The 17,755-nt window shown below is 44.9% G+C and overlaps 2 non-coding genes across 2 annotated transcripts; both read right to left on the reverse strand.

Moving 5' to 3' along the window:
- Positions 1-2,829: 2,829 nt before the first annotated feature.
- On the reverse strand, positions 2,830-2,903 carry trnai-aau (transfer RNA isoleucine (anticodon AAU)). Its single transcript has one exon. It is a non-coding gene; the product is annotated as a tRNA-Ile (tRNA).
- Positions 2,904-4,154: 1,251 nt separating this feature from the next.
- trnai-aau (transfer RNA isoleucine (anticodon AAU)) lies at positions 4,155-4,228 on the reverse strand. Its single transcript has one exon. It is a non-coding gene; the product is annotated as a tRNA-Ile (tRNA).
- Between the last annotated feature and the right edge of the window lie 13,527 nt (positions 4,229-17,755).

A 17,755-nucleotide genomic window follows, 5' to 3' on the forward strand; every position in this document is an offset into this window, starting at 1 on the left:
GTCTTTTCTTGAAGGATAATGTCATTATGAAGAAGATAAAACTTTTTTTTTTTAAACACCTCCCCCCAGCAGGATTTGGGTCGCCTCCGCACTGTTTCTGCTGAAACAAAAAAACAAGTGTCAATCTCTGCAGGAATCTACTCCGGCTCCCCCTTCTGGTGATGAAGAGGAACCCGAGTCCAAGATGCTTCCAACCAGCCCTCAGGCGCTCCCTTCGGCTGTAGGTCACGCTCCAGGGGGCCGGGGGAGTTAAGAGGGTGTCACTGGACAGGGACGACAAATGCCTCCAGTGACAGACGGACGCACACAGAGAGAGAAAGAGACAGAGAGAGAGAGTTGCACTTCCTCCTGCAATGCAATAAATATGCCCAAAATAAGGGACACATTCCTTAACAAAATAATGAATGCCACCCTACCTTTGACAAAACTGAGAAAAAATAAAAATGGTCAGTCCTCCTGGAGGAGGGACACACAGCCTCCCTGGCTGCCCAATATGTCACCGCCTGCCACAGCCTGAGGGGCACAGTGACACATGAGCACCAGCTGTAAATAAAATGTAAATACTCATTTGTAATGCATGTCATTGTATTTCCAAAAAGGAATCTGTAAACACTAAACCTATTTTCTTTAGTTCTATGTATTAAAGATCATTTTTAGTTTATTACATTTTGTTTTTCTGTACTTTTATACATCTTATTGTGATTTTGGCAGGACGCTGTCTGTCACGGCATGGCTGCTGCTGACGCACACTAATTAGGTGCTCATGTGTTGCAGCCGTGTTGTCCGCTGCTTCGCAGACAGCTTGTGAGCTCACGGCTGCAGGCAATGATCACTGAGGCGACTGTGACGTCATTGGCAGGTGTGCTTCATCTATTTAATCCCTCTCCTTCCCCGAGGGAGACTTTATTGTGACTGCCCGGAGCACCCTGTTTGTGTGGATGTTTTGTGTGCTGGTTTTGCCTTGTTTTCCCCTTTTTGTGTTTTTTTCTGTTGGACTATTGTGAACCCCAATAAAGCTCGGACACCGCCGGAACCCGAGACTCTCTCCGTTTATTGTGTCCGGCATTTACATTTGGTGGCCAATGTGGGGAAGCTTTGTGACATACTTACCCTGAACTCTGTACCCGGAAGGACAGCTATGGAGGCGTCTCCAGTGGAACAGTTGTTGGCCCCAGTGGTGAAGCTGCAGGCTCAAAAACAACAAACTCTCGAGACGCTTGTCCAGCAACTTCAAGTACCAGCTCCTGCACCTAACCCTGCTGTTTACCGCAGCAAACCCGGCTTGGGCAGGTCTGCAGATTCCAAAGATGGGACCGGAGGACGACCCAGAGGCTCTGAATTTCTGTCCAATATTAAAGATCCTAGGCTCTCATTGTCTGATTTGGCTGGGGCACAATTGGGACATGTCTCTGGGGACCGATCACCATTAGTGACTGCAGGTGATGAGAGGGGCAGGGACAGCCTTCCCTCTGACTCCAGTCGTGTAGCAGCCAACAGTACCCTGTTGGACCCAGGGGAAGGAACGAGTTCTGGGACTCACCTCCTCTCTCCTTCTTCCAGTGGAAGGCCCGACACTGGATCCCGCCCTCAACCGGGTTTCCGATTTCGCTATGGACCAGACACAGGATGATGCCCTGGGACATATATATGACCAGGTCAGAGTTGTTGATGGTTGCATAGTGAATACACAGAGGGCACTTTGTGTTTCTCTCCAAACCAGCAGCCAAACCGATCATGCTGGATGATGTTGCAGACAGAATAACGTTCACCACGGTGCCTCCACACTCTTTCACGAATACCAATCGAGCTGCACGGTGCTGGGCTGTGAGCACAGGTCCCACTAGAGGATGACGGGCCCTCGTGCCACCCTCATAGAGTCTGTTTCTGACAGTTTAGTCAGAAACATGCACACCAGTAGACTGCTGGAGGTCATTTTGGAGGGCTCAGGCAATGCTCCTCCTGTTCCTCCTCGCACAAAAAAGCAGATACTGGTCCTTCTGGTTCTTCTGATAGCACGGATGAATGTGCCATACTGGAGGAGCTGGACTACCTGTGCAACCTGAATGGGCTGCAGGGAGCACCTCATAATTCCAGTAGTGACAAGGACACTAGCAAAAGGCAAAACTAGAGAAGAATCAGTCAGGAAGGATAAGGAGAGAGCAATCGTCTGTGGCCACCACCTGCAAAACCATTCCCTTTTTGGGGTTGTCTTGCTGTTGCCTATCTCCGGTGCACCTGCTGTCACTTTCATTTGCACCAAAACAAGAGACAGTGATTCACAACCGCTTAGGCTTCCTAACTGTACAGATTAATATGCCTGAACTGTAACTGACTTGGTATTATGCTGTGATGATTACTTGTTCCCTTATTTTTTTGAGAGGTGTATTATAGAAGATAGCCTTGAGAATGCGGCCACAGAATTGCGGGAATCCGTGACTTTCAACACTTATGCAACCGAGTCGAGGTGACCAACAGCTCAATGTCTGGTTGGCACCATGGCTTAGATGTGCCATTCATGAAACTTGCGTTGATTCTTGAAGCCACTGGCATTGCTTCCCTCTCCAAGTCTTTGTAATAAGGAATTGGCAGGAGCCCACGAGTTGAAACTATCAGAGGACAGAATGCAAATGAAGTGTTCTGAGAAAAGCAAAGCGGCGAAAGGACATTTTCCCGTGTGCATGTAGATGGCCGACTTTGACAGTGCTTGATGAAGTCTTGTGGATCCTACCACTGCTTAAGTGCACTACTACGCTTGCCTTCAGGGAGTTTCATGTCAAACATTCAAAAAACAGGACTCGAACTAGACGGATGAGCACCTACGATCGGTCTTGGCCGATGTGGGGATCGAACCCAAGACCTTGGCGTTATTAGCACCATGCTCTAACCAACTGAGCTAACCGGCCATCAAAAGGAGTCTCTCTGCCAGGCATTTCCTCATGTTTATGTAATTTGGCTGCAAAATGCATTACACACAAGTGTGAAAAGAACACTTTTGCAATTCCTAGCATTGGTGATGCTATAAATCAATCTGTCAGTAGTGGGATTTGAACCCACGCCTCCATCAGGAGACCAGAAAACCCTTCTACACTCTTCAAGGGAACAACACCTTAAGTCTGGCAAATTAGACCACTCGGCCATTCTGAGAGGATGTATACGTCCACCGCGAGATTATATACTGATCAAGAAAACTGCGGGAACACTTAAATCACACATCGGATCTCCGTGATCAAAATCTAGGAAACCTCAAGATCTTCACCGTACATTGCATAATTCGTAACTCTCCCACCTCCATGCTTTTGAGACTGTACTGGGAGACACAGCAAACTTTCTTCAGACGGCACGTATGGATGTGCCATACTGGAGGAGCTGGACTACCTGTGCAACCTGAATGGGCTGCAGGGAGCACCTCATAATTCCAGTAGTGACAAGGACACTAGCAAAAGGCAAAACTAGAGAAGAATCAGTCAGGAAGGATAAGGAGAGAGCAATCGTCTGTGGCCACCACCTGCAAAACCATTCCCTTTTTGGGGTTGTCTTGCTGTTGCCTATCTCCGGTGCACCTGCTGTCACTTTCATTTGCACCAAAACAAGAGACAGTGATTCACAACCGCTTAGGCTTCCTAACTGTACAGATTAATATGCCTGAACTGTAACTGACTTGGTATTATGCTGTGATGATTACTTGTTCCCTTATTTTTTTGAGAGGTGTATTATAGAAGATAGCCTTGAGAATGCGGCCACAGAATTGCGGGAATCCGTGACTTTCAACACTTATGCAACCGAGTCGAGGTGACCAACAGCTCAATGTCTGGTTGGCACCATGGCTTAGATGTGCCATTCATGAAACTTGCGTTGATTCTTGAAGCCACTGGCATTGCTTCCCTCTCCAAGTCTTTGTAATAAGGAATTGGCAGGAGCCCACGAGTTGAAACTATCAGAGGACAGAATGCAAATGAAGTGTTCTGAGAAAAGCAAAGCGGCGAAAGGACATTTTCCCGTGTGCATGTAGATGGCCGACTTTGACAGTGCTTGATGAAGTCTTGTGGATCCTACCACTGCTTAAGTGCACTACTACGCTTGCCTTCAGGGAGTTTCATGTCAAACATTCAAAAAACAGGACTCGAACTAGACGGATGAGCACCTACGATCGGTCTTGGCCGATGTGGGGATCGAACCCAAGACCTTGGCGTTATTAGCACCATGCTCTAACCAACTGAGCTAACCGGCCATCAAAAGGAGTCTCTCTGCCAGGCATTTCCTCATGTTTATGTAATTTGGCTGCAAAATGCATTACACACAAGTGTGAAAAGAACACTTTTGCAATTCCTAGCATTGGTGATGCTATAAATCAATCTGTCAGGAGTGGGATTTGAACCCACGCCTCCATCAGGAGACCAGAAAACCCTTCTACACTCTTCAAGGGAACAACACCTTAAGTCTGGCAAATTAGACCACTCGGCCATTCTGAGAGGATGTATACGTCCACCGGGAGATTATATACTGATCAAGAAAACTGCGGGAACTCTTAAATCACACATCGGATCTCCGTGATCGAAGTCTAGGAAACCTCAAGATCTTCACCGTACATTGCATAATTCGTAACTCTCCCACCTCCATGCTTTTGAGACTGTACTGGGAGACACAGCAAACTTTCTTCAGATGGCACGTATGGATGTGCCATACTGGAGGAGCTGGACTACCTGTGCAACCTGAATGGGCTGCAGGGAGCGCCTCATAATACCAGTAGTGACAAGGACACTAGCAAAAGGCAAAACTAGAGAAGAATCAGTCAGGAAGGATAAGGAGAGAGCAATCGTCTGTGGCCACCACCTGCAAAACCATTCCCTTTTTGGGGTTGTCTTGCAGTTGCCTCTCTCCGGTGCACCTGCTGTCACTTTAATTTGCACCAAAAAAGGAGAGAGTGATTCACCACCGCTTTGGATTCTTAACTGTACAGATTGATATGCCTGAAGTGTAATTGACTTGGTGTTATGCTGTGATGATTACGTGTTCCCTTATTTTTTTGAGAGGTGTATTATAGAAGATAGCCTTGAGAATGAGGCCACAGAATTGCGGGAATCCGTGACTTTCAACACTTATGCAACCGAGTCGAGTTGACCAACAGCTTAATGTCAGAAAATAAAAGAACACTTTTGCAATTCTTAGCATTGGTCATGCTATAAATCAGTCTGTCAGAAGTGGTATTTGAACCCACGCCTCCATCAGGAGACCAGAAAACTCTTCTACACTCTTCGAGAAAACAACTGCATTTCCGTCCTTGCACTCTCTCATTAATCCAATCTTGCCCAGTCAGCGAGAGAAGCCATGTACATGCTTTGCCTTCCTCTCCCTCTCCCTTCACTGCCAGTTCAGCGATGACATCTCAGAACTCTCTCACAGCTGACTTCTATGACATCACAGAGTGCATCAATTCCATGGCTTCTCATCTGTCGCCACACTGTCAGGGTTGACTTTCTCACTCACTATGCCAAGCTTTCTCGGAAACACTGGAATACGTGGATGAGTTTGTACCACTTTTGGAGGTTTTGCCCACCTGGGGCGAGGCTGTGATCCAGCTGAAAAGCAATTCGGGCATGTGGGCAGCGAAAGATGTATCTGTGATGAAGAGAAACCCAGGTCGATGATGTTTCCAATCAGCCCCATCGGTCCAGCCACAGACACACACACAGACAGCCACAAGCACAGACTGCCACAGACACACAGACAGCCACAGATAGACAGACAAACACACAGACAGTGTGCCTGACAAAAACTTTCCCTCACAGTCAAGTCAACATGAGTCGTATTATCTAAAAGAAGAACCCATCATTTCCTTTCGTCTCTATATCAGAGAGAGCGATTAAAAAAACACATCTGTAAATGCTACTTGTACAAGCACGCTGAGATGCCCCATCATCAGTAGGCATGCTCTGTGGCGCAATGGATAGCGCGTTGGACTTTTAGTGAAAAGGGCAGTGGTCATTCAAAGGTTGTGGGATCGAGTACCACCGGAGTCAGTGCTCACTTCATGACCCGGAGGCTTTTCTTACCATCTTCAAGCGCACTGCCCGGTGTTGCGACTGGCCGGAGTCGGAGTGGGCGGTACGCCTGGCTTCCCTGCCACCCGAGTGCTTCGTCCCGAGGATGCCCTAGACTACAAAAGTCTGAGGGACAGTGTCCTGGACCGGGTCGGTCTGACGTCGGACGGCCAGCGCCGAAAGCTCAGAAGCCTCCGGTTCGAACCTGGCTCCCGGTGCCTGCCACCGCTGGCTCAAGCCACGGAAGTTGCCGACCTGGTGGCCTTGGAGCAGTTCATCTGCCATCTCCCACGTCCAACCTGAAGGCTGGCACCAGGCTGGCAGAGAACCATCATTGCCCGGGACGATGCCACCTTCTGATGCCCGACGGCGGGCACCCTCCCTTCCATTCCCAAGACCCCCTCTGACCCGACTGTCCTGGATACCAGCATGTTGCCAAACACCACACCTAAACATGTTTCTCCCCGACCCACTTCCCCTTCTCGCCTTGCCTGTCCCAAAAACAAATCTGCCTCCTTAGCTCCTTCTTTTTCTCTCTCCCCCGGCAGTGTGTGGTCCCCTGGAAAAACCACGGTGACGTTGCGGGCAGCCTGGACATCGCCCGGCCGGGTGCTCGCTAGTGAAAACTATCTATCTAATATTAAGGATCATAGGCTCTCATCTGATTTGGCTGGGGCAGGTCACCTGTGTCGTGACAAGACCTTAAGCCGGATAATGGACCGATTCTTCTGGCCAGGCATCAAAAAGGAGGTAGAAAGATGGTGTGCTGCCTGTCCGGAGTGCCAGAAGACCAATGCCAGTGCAGTACCGTGGGCTCCGCTGGTACCGCTGCCTCTCATGGAGATACCATTTGAGCGCATTGGGATGGATTTGATCGGTCCGTTGGAGAAAAGCTCCGCGGGGTATCAATTTGTGCTGGTCATAGTAGACTATGCCACTCGGTACCTGGAGGCAATTCGTCTACGGACAATGTTAGCGACTAGGATCGCCGAGGAGCTGTTTAAGGTCTTCACTCGGGTGGGGATCCCTAAGGAAATCCTGACAGATCAGGGCTCTCCATTCATGTCACGCGTGATGCGAGACCTCTGTAGGCTGCTGGGGATAAAGTCCATCAGGACCTCAATCTATCATCCCCAGACAGACGCCCTAGTGGAGCTCTTTAATAAAACCCTAAAGAACATGATCTGTAAGTTTGTGAGCACAGACGCTTGGGACTGGGACAAGTTATTGCCACCCCTGCTGTTCGCTGTACGCAAGGTGCCCCAGACGTCCACTGGCTTCTCTCCCTTCGAGCTGCTGTACGGGAGGCGGCTGAGGGGCATCCTCGACTTAATAAAGGAGGACTGGGAGGCGACCGCCCCCTCCCAGACCTCTATGGTACAGCACATCCTGGACCTGAGAGATCGGCTATCGGCACTGGGGAAACTTGCACAGTTGCATCTCTTACAGGCCCAGGAGCGACAACAGCGCATGTACAACAGGAGAGCCCGGTTATGATCGTTCACCCAAGGACAAGGTACTGGTGTTATTCCCAAATTCAACATCTAAACTGCTGGCTAAGTGGCAGGGACCCTTTTTGGTCACACGCCGCTTAGGGGATGTTGATTATGAGGTGTGTCGCCCGGTTACGATCGTTCACCCAAGGACAAGGTACTGGTGTTATTCCCAAATTCAACATCTAAACTGCTGGCTAAGTGGCAGGGACCCTTTTTGGTCACACGCCGCTTAGGGGATGTTGATTATGAGGTGTGTCGCCCAGATCGTCGGAGGTAAAAGCAGATCTATCATCTGAACATGCTGAAGAAGTGGCGAGAGCAGGAAGCATTGGGTGCTTTTAGTTCCCCCCACAATAAAGAGTCTGAAGCCGCTGTTTCTGAGGTTCGCACTGAACTCAATTTAACAAACGCCCATTTAACAAACGCCCAGAAACAGCACGTTTGCTCTTTATTGTGCCGCTTCCAGCATGTCTTTTCTCACCGACCCGTGCTCACACCTCTCATTGAACACCACATCCACACAGCACTGGACCACTGCGTGCGTGTCAAACCCTATCGCACCCCCTATTACAAAAAGTAGGCTGTCAATGAAGAGGTGCAGAAGATGTTGGAGCTGGGAGTCATTGAAAAGTCACAATCGGAATGGTGTAGCCCTATAGTCTTGGTGCCAAAGCCTGACGGCAGCACTAGATTCTGCGTTGATTATAGGGAGCTCAATGCAGTGTCTAGGTTTGATGCCTATCCGATGCCCCGTGTGGATGAGTTGCTGGATCGGCTGGGCGCTGCTCACGGAAAACCCGGGCAAGTGAACAGTTGGGAGGAGGGAGACCAAGTATCTGGGGTACCTCTTAGGAGGGGGGCAGGTACGGCCAGTCGTTGACAAGGTGACCGCTATTGCCTCCTGTCCGCCTCCTAAGTCCAAAAAGGAAGTTCGGCAGTTTTTGGGGTTTTCCGGGTATTATCGCCAGTTTCTGCCAGACTTTGCCACCCTGGCTTACCCCCTGACCGAACTGACGCGAAAAGGTGCTCCAGATACGGTCCAGTGGACGGAGCAGTGCCAGGTGGCTTTCCAGGCGATTAAGGACCGCCTCTGCCAACACCCTTTTTTTAAATGCCTTGACTTCTCTCTCCCTTTCATTCTACAGACCGACGCCTGAGAAGTTGGAGTGGGCACGGTCCTGTCCCAGAGTGTTGGGGGTCAGGAACACCCCGTCCTCTATCTAAGCAAACAATTATCGCCCAGGAGCGTAAATATAGCACCATTGAAAAGGAGTGTCTCGCTATAAAGTGGGCTGTGCCCTGTTTATTTAATCCCTCTCCCTCCCCGACGGAAGCAGCTAACCGACAAGAAGGTGGACTGAGTCTATTACCCCTGTCTGCCCGGAGCACCCCGATTGTGGACACTTTTTGCTTTTGCTTTTGATTTTGTTTTTGTTTTGTATCTCCGCCCTTTTTTGACATACCTGAACAAAATAAAGCCCGGACACAACCGAAACCGGAGACTCTCCCTCTCTCTCTCCCCGTTATTTGTGTCCGGCTTTCACAGTAGGCTATTCAAGAAGGGGGGCTCAAAGATGGCCAGATATAAATTTATCTATTTTATTTTATTTTATTTATTGTGCTTTGTTGGCACAGTGTTTAATGTTCAGTCTTAAATACATATTTTTTAATTGTAGTTTTGTAATTGATTTTGTCTTTGAAAAGCAAGACAAAATAATAAAAAGCACATTTTAGACAATTTAATTTATGCAATGGTGAAAAAATTGTCAAAATAACTGAAATGTAAAAAACAACAAACAAAAAAAAACTATCAAAACAATCTGATGCATTTAAAAGAACAATAACGGTCAATGCATTTGACAAATAAAAAAAACATCAAAACATTCAAAAACAGTGAAACCAGTGCTATTTAGAAATAATTAATACAATCATTTCCATAATTTCTTTACGTACTGTTGGAAATATACCATCTGGCCCAGGTGATTTGTTTGTTTTTAATTCTGCTAGTCCCTTTACTACCTCCTCCTCATTTATCCTGATCTCTCTTAGGGTTTGACTGGACTGGTTGTTAACCTGTGGCATGTTATCTGTTTTTTCTTTAGTAAAAACCTCAATATCGTCAGCTCAGCATACCTTAGTATAACTTAATATAAGCAACAGAGACGCTGCTGTGAAGGAGCGCAATAGTCTCTATAGCCACTCTGTCACAGCCACCTCAATAAATACATCAATTCATTAATCACTGGATTGACTTCAACCATTTAAACACATGTAATGTTTTGCTTTATGCTAGGGGTGGCTAACCCTGGTCCTGGATTTGAGCCCCCACCTCCCCAGGGATCTGTATTGGCAAACTGCTGAGCTGATGATATTGACTGCAAAGGGGAATCTCTCTGGAATGGTCCATTATACAGGGGAGCTAAAGACCTCCAGGAAAGCACTAACCTGTGGCCCTGGGGCCCTGGGGTTTGTCTGCCTAACGCTCGTCCTCTGTTCTTTGGGTCTGCACTGGTTCTGGTCCTATCTGACCAACCTGTTCTGAATAGGGCAGTGGTTCTCGACCTGCGGCCCGTCACACATGGAAGTGCGGCCCACGATATGACACCCACATTTAACACTACAAGCGCAGAGCCGGTCAATTTGACCGTTTTGGTTATTAAATTTGAATTATACTGTGTTCCAAAATACACTGCGCATATACCCATTCGTGACTATTCCTAACTATATGTATTAAACATGCCTACAGCGTTTTAGCTGCATAAACATGAAAATAAATAAGTTATAAACACATTTACCTAGAATATCCAAAATCGGGTTATTTTGACTGGTCATTTAAATACATAATAACTCAAATATAACACATAATCTTGCCTTCCCTTTACAATAGAGTCAGTCTGGCACTCAAGTGGCGATCTCTACCTGTCTACAATCTTTCATGTGCTTGAAAAACACATGCATTTGTACAGCATTACAGGTGTTTTCTTACAACTGTAGTAAGATTGAGTGGATACAGTGATTACCCGCAAATCAACATGGATTTGAAACGGAGATTGAAGAGAGCTCGTTTTGGAAATTGGACAAGTAAAATCATGTTCTGTGAAATTGCAGTGTCTCACCACACAATAAGATGAGTTACAACAACCTCAACTTGAACAGAATTGTAAAACTTTAAATAACGTGCTCAGGTAACCACAAAACATATGTTCTATGAACGTTTTGCGTAATGCGCATGTGCCAAAACCATCACGTCATGATGACATACTACTATACCGGAGTTGAGAAATTTTTTGTATTAATTAGCATGGGATAAAGTTGCTGATCATGCAAGAAAAGATGAAGTAGCCCGCGTTTGAATGATTATAGATGGACTTTGTGGATTGCAAATAATGAAATTAATAGTCATTCTTCCTCAACTTTCATTACTTACAGTGGGGGAAAAAAGTATTTGATCCCCTGCTGATTTTGTACGTTTGCCCACTGACAAATAAATGATCAGTCTATAGTTTTAATGGTAGGTGTATTTTAGCAGTGATAGACAGAATAACAACAAAAAAATCCAGAAAAATGCATTTCAAAAGTTATAAATTGATTTGCATGTTAATGAGGGAAATAAGTATTTGACCCCTTCGACTTAGTACTTGGTGGCAAAACCCTTGTTGGCAATCACAGAGGTCAGACGTTTCTTGTAGTTGGCCACCAGGTTTGCACACATCTCAGGAGGGATTTTGTCCCACTCCTCTTTGCAGATCCTCTCCAAGTCATTAAGGTTTCGAGGCTGACGTTTGGCAACTCGAACCTTCAGCTCCCTCCACAGATTTTCTATGGGATTAAGGTCTGGAGACTGGCTAGGCCACTCCTTGACCTTAATGTGCTTCTTTTTGAGCCACTCCTGTGTGTTTTGGGTCATTGTCATGCTGGAATACCCATACACGACCCATTTTCAATGCCCTGGCTGAGGGAAGGAGGTTCTCACCCAAGATTTGACGGTACATGGCCCCGTCCATTATCCCTTTGATGCGGTGCAGTTGTCCTGTCCCCTTAGCAGAAAAACACCCCCAAAGCATAATGTTTCCACCTCCATGTTTGATGGTGGGGATGGTGTTCTTGAGGTCATAGGCAGCATTGCTCCTCCTCCAAACACGGCGAGTTGAGTTGATGCCAAAGAGCTCGATTTTGGTCTCATCTGACCACAACACTTTCACCCAGTTCTCCTCTGAATCATTCAGATGTTCATTGGCAAACTTTAGACGGGCCTGTACATGTGCTTTCTTGAGAAGGGGGACCTTGCGGGCGCTGCAGGATTTCAGTCCTTCATGGCGTAGTGTGTTACCAATTGTTTTCTTGGTGACTATGGTCCCAGCTGCCTTGAGATCATTAACAAGATCCTCCCGTGTAGTTCTGGGCTGATTCCTCACCATTCTCATGATCATTGAAACTCCACGAGGTGAGATCTTGCATGGAGCCCCAGACCGAGGAAGACTGACAGTTATTTTGTGTTTCTTCCATTTGCGAATAATCGCACCAACTGTTGTCACCTTCTCACCAAGCTGCTTGGCGATGGTCTTGTAGCCCATTCCAGCCTTGTGTAGGTCTACAATCTTGTCCCTGACATCCTTGGACAGCTCTTTGGTCTTGGCCATGGTGGAGAGTTTGGAATCTGATTGATTGATTGCTTCTGTGGACAGGTGTCTTTTATACAGGTAACGAGCTGAGATTTAGGAGCGCTCCTAATGTCAGCTCATTACCTGTATAAAAGACACCTGGGAGCCAGAAATCTTGCTGATTGATAGGAGATCAAATACTTCTATCCCTAATTAACATGCAAATCAATTTATAACTTTTTTGAAATGAGTTTTTCTGGATTTTTTTGTTGTTATTCTGTCTCTCACTGTTAAAATACACCTACCATTAAAATTATAGACTGATCATTTCTTTGTCAGTGGGCAAACGTACAAAATCAGCAGGGGATCAAATACTTTTTTCCCTCACTGAAAGTAATGAAAGTTGAGGAAGAATGACTATTTTGTCAATTAGACTTGGTTTATAGTTGTGAAAACTTGAAAAATTAAGTTCAATTAATATGTTTTTCAGTTGACTTAACTAAAAATTCTAAATGCTTATTAATTGATAGAGTACGTTGGCTCAATTTACTGCATGTTATTTCAACAGTGAGTGAACTTAACACTTCATGTTTGCTAAACTGAGTCAAAGCAACAAGATGACTTGACTAAGTCACGTTGCGTCAACAAATAATTTTTACAGTGTAGCGGTTACATTTATGATTTTAAGAAATGTGGCTTCATTTTTAGTAATAGGCTCTACTGAGTGTAGGTCCTTGTTTTGTGAAAGTATGCCTCAAAGCTAACCATATTGTGACCGCAGTTCACCATTGGTCGTTTGAAAATATCAAATAGCATGTGCTCTCTCTGGTTGGTTCCCTGACTAATTGAGGTAGAAAGCAGTCGTTTGCCCTCTAAAACATTTCTACTACTGCTTCTGTAGTCTCAACTGGGCTTTCCCAGTCAATGTTAGGAAATCTAAAACCCCATTATAACAGCCACTATAGCCCAATTGAAAAATCGTTTAAAGTGGTAATGTTATCTCTGAATAACTAGTTGTGTGCAAGTTTCTATCAGCTACTTTCAGAGAACAAAAGTAGTGAGGGAGTTCAAGGGTGACGATCTCGAGTCATTGTACATTTTCCCTGCATGCTTTGAAGACACGCGATACTCATAATACACAATACTTCAGGTCCAAGTTCAGAACCGGACAGCCGTCTTTAGACTCTTTAATAAAGGCAACCTAAATTAATCAGTGGGCCGTAAGTCTGGGTGTCAAATAAGCAACTGGGCCACAACAGGAGCGTAGCCATGGGTGGGCCTGGGTGGGCCTGGGTGGGCCATGGCCCACCTACTTACCTCTCAGGTCCACCCAATCAGAGAGTGTAAAATTTCTCCCGCGTGTTAAAAAAACATTATAAATACAAGATTCTGAAGCAATAACGTGTTTCGGAAAATCACAGGCTTTATTCCAAAGCATGGGGGCTGGTTCTTTTCAAGTCTAATGGTTACATTTTGGCTAAGTTATGCACAAGCAGGTTATAACTGGCTGTGGTAAATGTTTTTTTACGTAGTGCATCACACCATGACAACTGAACAAATGTAGTTGTGAACGGAGTTCCTACAAATGGTGAAACAAAATTATTTGTTGAATTATTTCAAAAGACGAGAAGAGAACTATCAGAACAGCACATTACACAACCTGATAAATCACCAACTGCATCGGAAGAAACCAATATAAGCACTGCTTTGCATCCACAGGCCAGTGTTGAATTCGGTAAGGAAATATTTTACTGTCCCTCGGATTTATAAGGAATAGATGAGTCACCTACACGGCCAAAATTGCAGGCATTTGCTTTAATTTGTGTTAAATCCCAAAGTTTTTCATCACAGCGGTGGTATGAGAAGTATCGCTGGATGGAATACAGCATAGCCAGAAATGCAATTATCTGTAGATATGCAGGCATTTGTTCTGATTCCCACACCGAAGAAACATTCACTAAAAATGGTTTTAAAGATTTTAAGCATTTGAATCAGAGCCGTTCAAAACATGAAGCAAGCAACTGGTACTGTCCATCCGAAGGTTACAGACAAAGCCACACAGAAACATTTTTAATTGGTTAAATCGGGATTCCAGGAAGGCTTATTTGAGAGGAATTGTGATTAAAGCTGTGACTGACATTCTGATGTACTGCACAAAGCAGTGAATTCCAATCAGGGGTCTCAGAGAAGCTCTAAATAAAGGACATTTCTCTGAGCTATTTAAAGTAAACATGATAGTGAAATACAAACCTGTGTTGAAGAACTCCGCAAAAATGCAACACTATGAGCCCTGATACTCCAAAAGAGCTACTGCTTTACCATCACGCACACCTCATCACAGGGTACATTTCATGACCAGCATCAGTTCAGTATAGACCAGTGTCTCTATGGTTACCTTGTCCCAGTACAGACCAGTGTGTCTCTATGGCTATTATTATTATTGTTATTATTATTATTATTATTATTATTATTATTATTATTATTATTATTATTATTATTATTTCTTGGCAGATGCCCTTATCCAGTGCTATACAAATTGCAAGAATACAGTTAAGGCATCAAATATTACAAATACAAATTTACATTGTACAAAGCAATTCAAAATATAATACATTTTACAACTTCCAATTTACACAGGTAAGTACAGTAAGTGTAGGTTCTGGTTCCTGCCCATCTAGAATTCCCTCTGTGTGTTTGTGACTCTACACACAGAGACGCACTGTTCTGTACTGGGGCTTCTATATAGCTAACCATAGAGACACACTGGTCTATACTGGGATTAGGTAACCATAGAGACACACTGTTCTATACTGGGGCTTCTACATAGGTAACCATAGAGACACTGTTCTATACTGGGACTTCTACATAGGTAGTAGCCCCAGTATAGACCAGTGTGTCTCTATGTTTACCTATGTAGTAGCCCCAGTATAGACCAGTGTGTCTCCATGGTTACCTATGTAGTAGACCCAGTATAGACCAGTGTGTCAGGAGAAGAAAATTGTTGAAAATATTGTCAATTTGTATTATTTAAAACTGTAACAAACTTTGTTATTTCTTATTTAATTTGCACTCACTGTCACTCAATGTTTTGTCAATTTGCTGCATCATTCAGGCTTCTAAATGTGCTGTATTTGAACAATACCACTTAAAACACATGAAATACAGAGTATTCAAATTCCAGCTGCCATTTGGCCTGAACTGTAATACTCATTATTAAGAAGTCACACACATTGAGTGACATTGCCTTCAAGAATCAAAACATTTCATAAACATGGAACCATCGATCTTCATCGATTTTTACCAATCATTGTTTCATTATCAATTCACATCTGATTCATATACTCCTGAGCATTCTGAGGCACAACGTGAAAAGTAAATTTTAAAATCAAAAGTCTGAGAGTAGAACATCAACTGGACTAGAATCTGAGCCCTCATTAAAACAACAATCCATTCAACAATAGACTAGTCATAGGCAGGACCATACTGGACTAGACCCAAAGAGAAACAGTTCCCACTGACTAGTGACTGACTAATGCAAGCCAGCTTGACTACTGTATAATTAACAGACTTCTCACTACGTTTGACACAACATTTGGCACAATGTGACAATTATAAGTCTAACTCTATAATACAGTCCATCTAATAGACCAGAGACACACTGGTCTATACTGGGGCTTCTACATAGGTAACCATAGAGACACACTGTTCTACTACAGGGGTCGATCTTAACGCGAGCCCGCTTGCCAATGGCTAGTGCAGCTCGCTGCGGGCCAGTACAGATTCTCTAGAACTAGTCCGTGTGGCTAGTGCATATTATCTTACGTTTTACAGCTGTTACGATTTAAATCCTCAGATTTTTCCTCGGTGCGCTATTCGGTGCGCTAGTTTCACGAATGCGTGCAACTGACAATGTGCCAGCGGTTGCGTTCGGTTTGTGTCCTCCAGCCTAACTCCGGTAGTATTTTATGTAGAAATGTTCTGGAAACGATCGCTACTAGCGCACGTCAAGATGTAATCGAATGTACCACTTGCAGCAGACAACAGAGGCAGTCTGTGGAGTGACCAGAGCATCATTAAACGTGAGTATAATCCTAAAACAAAGCCAAAAGACAAGAAAACGTGTGTATCAATCCTTAAATACAGTTGCATAGACCATAAATAAGCTACGTTAAAATACAAGTAAACGTATAGAGTGATATTGTGCAGTTAGGGATGGGCCATTTGGTATAGGGGGGGGGTACTGGATTAAACTGAAGAAACCTTGTACATAAATCCTTTAACACAGTTGCATACACCATAAATAAGCAACACCGTATTTAAGTCAATATATAAGCAAACATATATGATATAGATAGTGATATTATGGAGCTAGGGATGGGCCATTTGGTTTGTTGGGCGCTCACTATGGGTCGACCCTGGAGAGCTGTGGTGCAGGTGAGCGTTTCTCTCTCCTTATTTCCCTTTCTTCCTTTTCACTCTCGTCCTTTCTTGTGTTTGGTTTCAGCGCAGGGCACACACCCTGATTTCCAGTAACCATTCTGAACCGTTTTATTTTATTTCTCCAGGTATGGTGAGGACAATGACACTTTTAAAGTGGAGAGTTTCCCCAGCAGCGGCGATGATGACAATAACTAAGGAAGTGACGAGTGCCACAGAGAAGGTGACGTCAGACTACCACTCGGGCTCCACCTCGGTCTAAGACAGCAGCACCTGGGATGCCCAGCACGCCCCCCCCGCCACCCCACACACACACACACATACACACACACACACACACACACACACAGTGTACCGGTACTGAGCCAGCACTGTCCCCAGTCCCCTGGATCCAGCGATAATATAGAGAGCACAGAATTCAAGTGAGAAAAGTAAATTCGGATAATTGTGAAAGTCTACAGAAGCCCCCGCACTGCGACTGTCTGTATACTCTGATGGTGCTCAATTCATGTTGCCGTTCTAGACAAGCGGCCTGTGTCATTAATGCTGGCTGAACACGGCTGATCGTGGCACAGAGCGCCAGCAATTGTGAAAAGGCACATTAAATGGTTATGGTTCCTTTCATCGCTTAGCTGGCTTGCCCTGTGTGATAAATGTCTGAGCTTTTATCGAGATCATGTATTCTACAATTTATGACAGTTGAGCAATAACATATAAACTGTTTTGCAGGCGCCTGATTTTGTGTGCCAGCCTGTTCCAGCATGGCAGCAGCTACCCAGGAATAAGTGTGTTCTGTACATAGCGTAGTGCTTTGCCAAACATAGTGCATTGTTTCTCTGACAGCAGATGGTGAAAGTTATCTAATATGTAAACATTGGTACAGGATTAAGTTAGTAACTCAAAGGTGTTGCCCTTTGGGTCAGATTTACATTGTACAAAGCAATTCAAAATATAATACATTTTACAACTTCCAATTTACACAGGTAAGTACAGTAAGTGAGGTCATACATCCTGGAACGTAAAAGCTAAGTGCTGTCAAGATGTAAGGTCACAGGAAAGGGAGCAAGGGGGAAATCAATCAATAATACAAGTATTAGTAACACAAGAAGCATGATCAAATGCTGTGAAGTGCTATCTTCCAGGGAATAAAAGGACTAATACGTAATATTACTAATGGTTACCT

The sequence above is a fragment of the Amia ocellicauda genome, chromosome 12 (assembly GCF_036373705.1).
Source record: "Amia ocellicauda isolate fAmiCal2 chromosome 12, fAmiCal2.hap1, whole genome shotgun sequence".
NCBI classification, from domain to species: domain Eukaryota; kingdom Metazoa; phylum Chordata; class Actinopteri; order Amiiformes; family Amiidae; genus Amia; species Amia ocellicauda.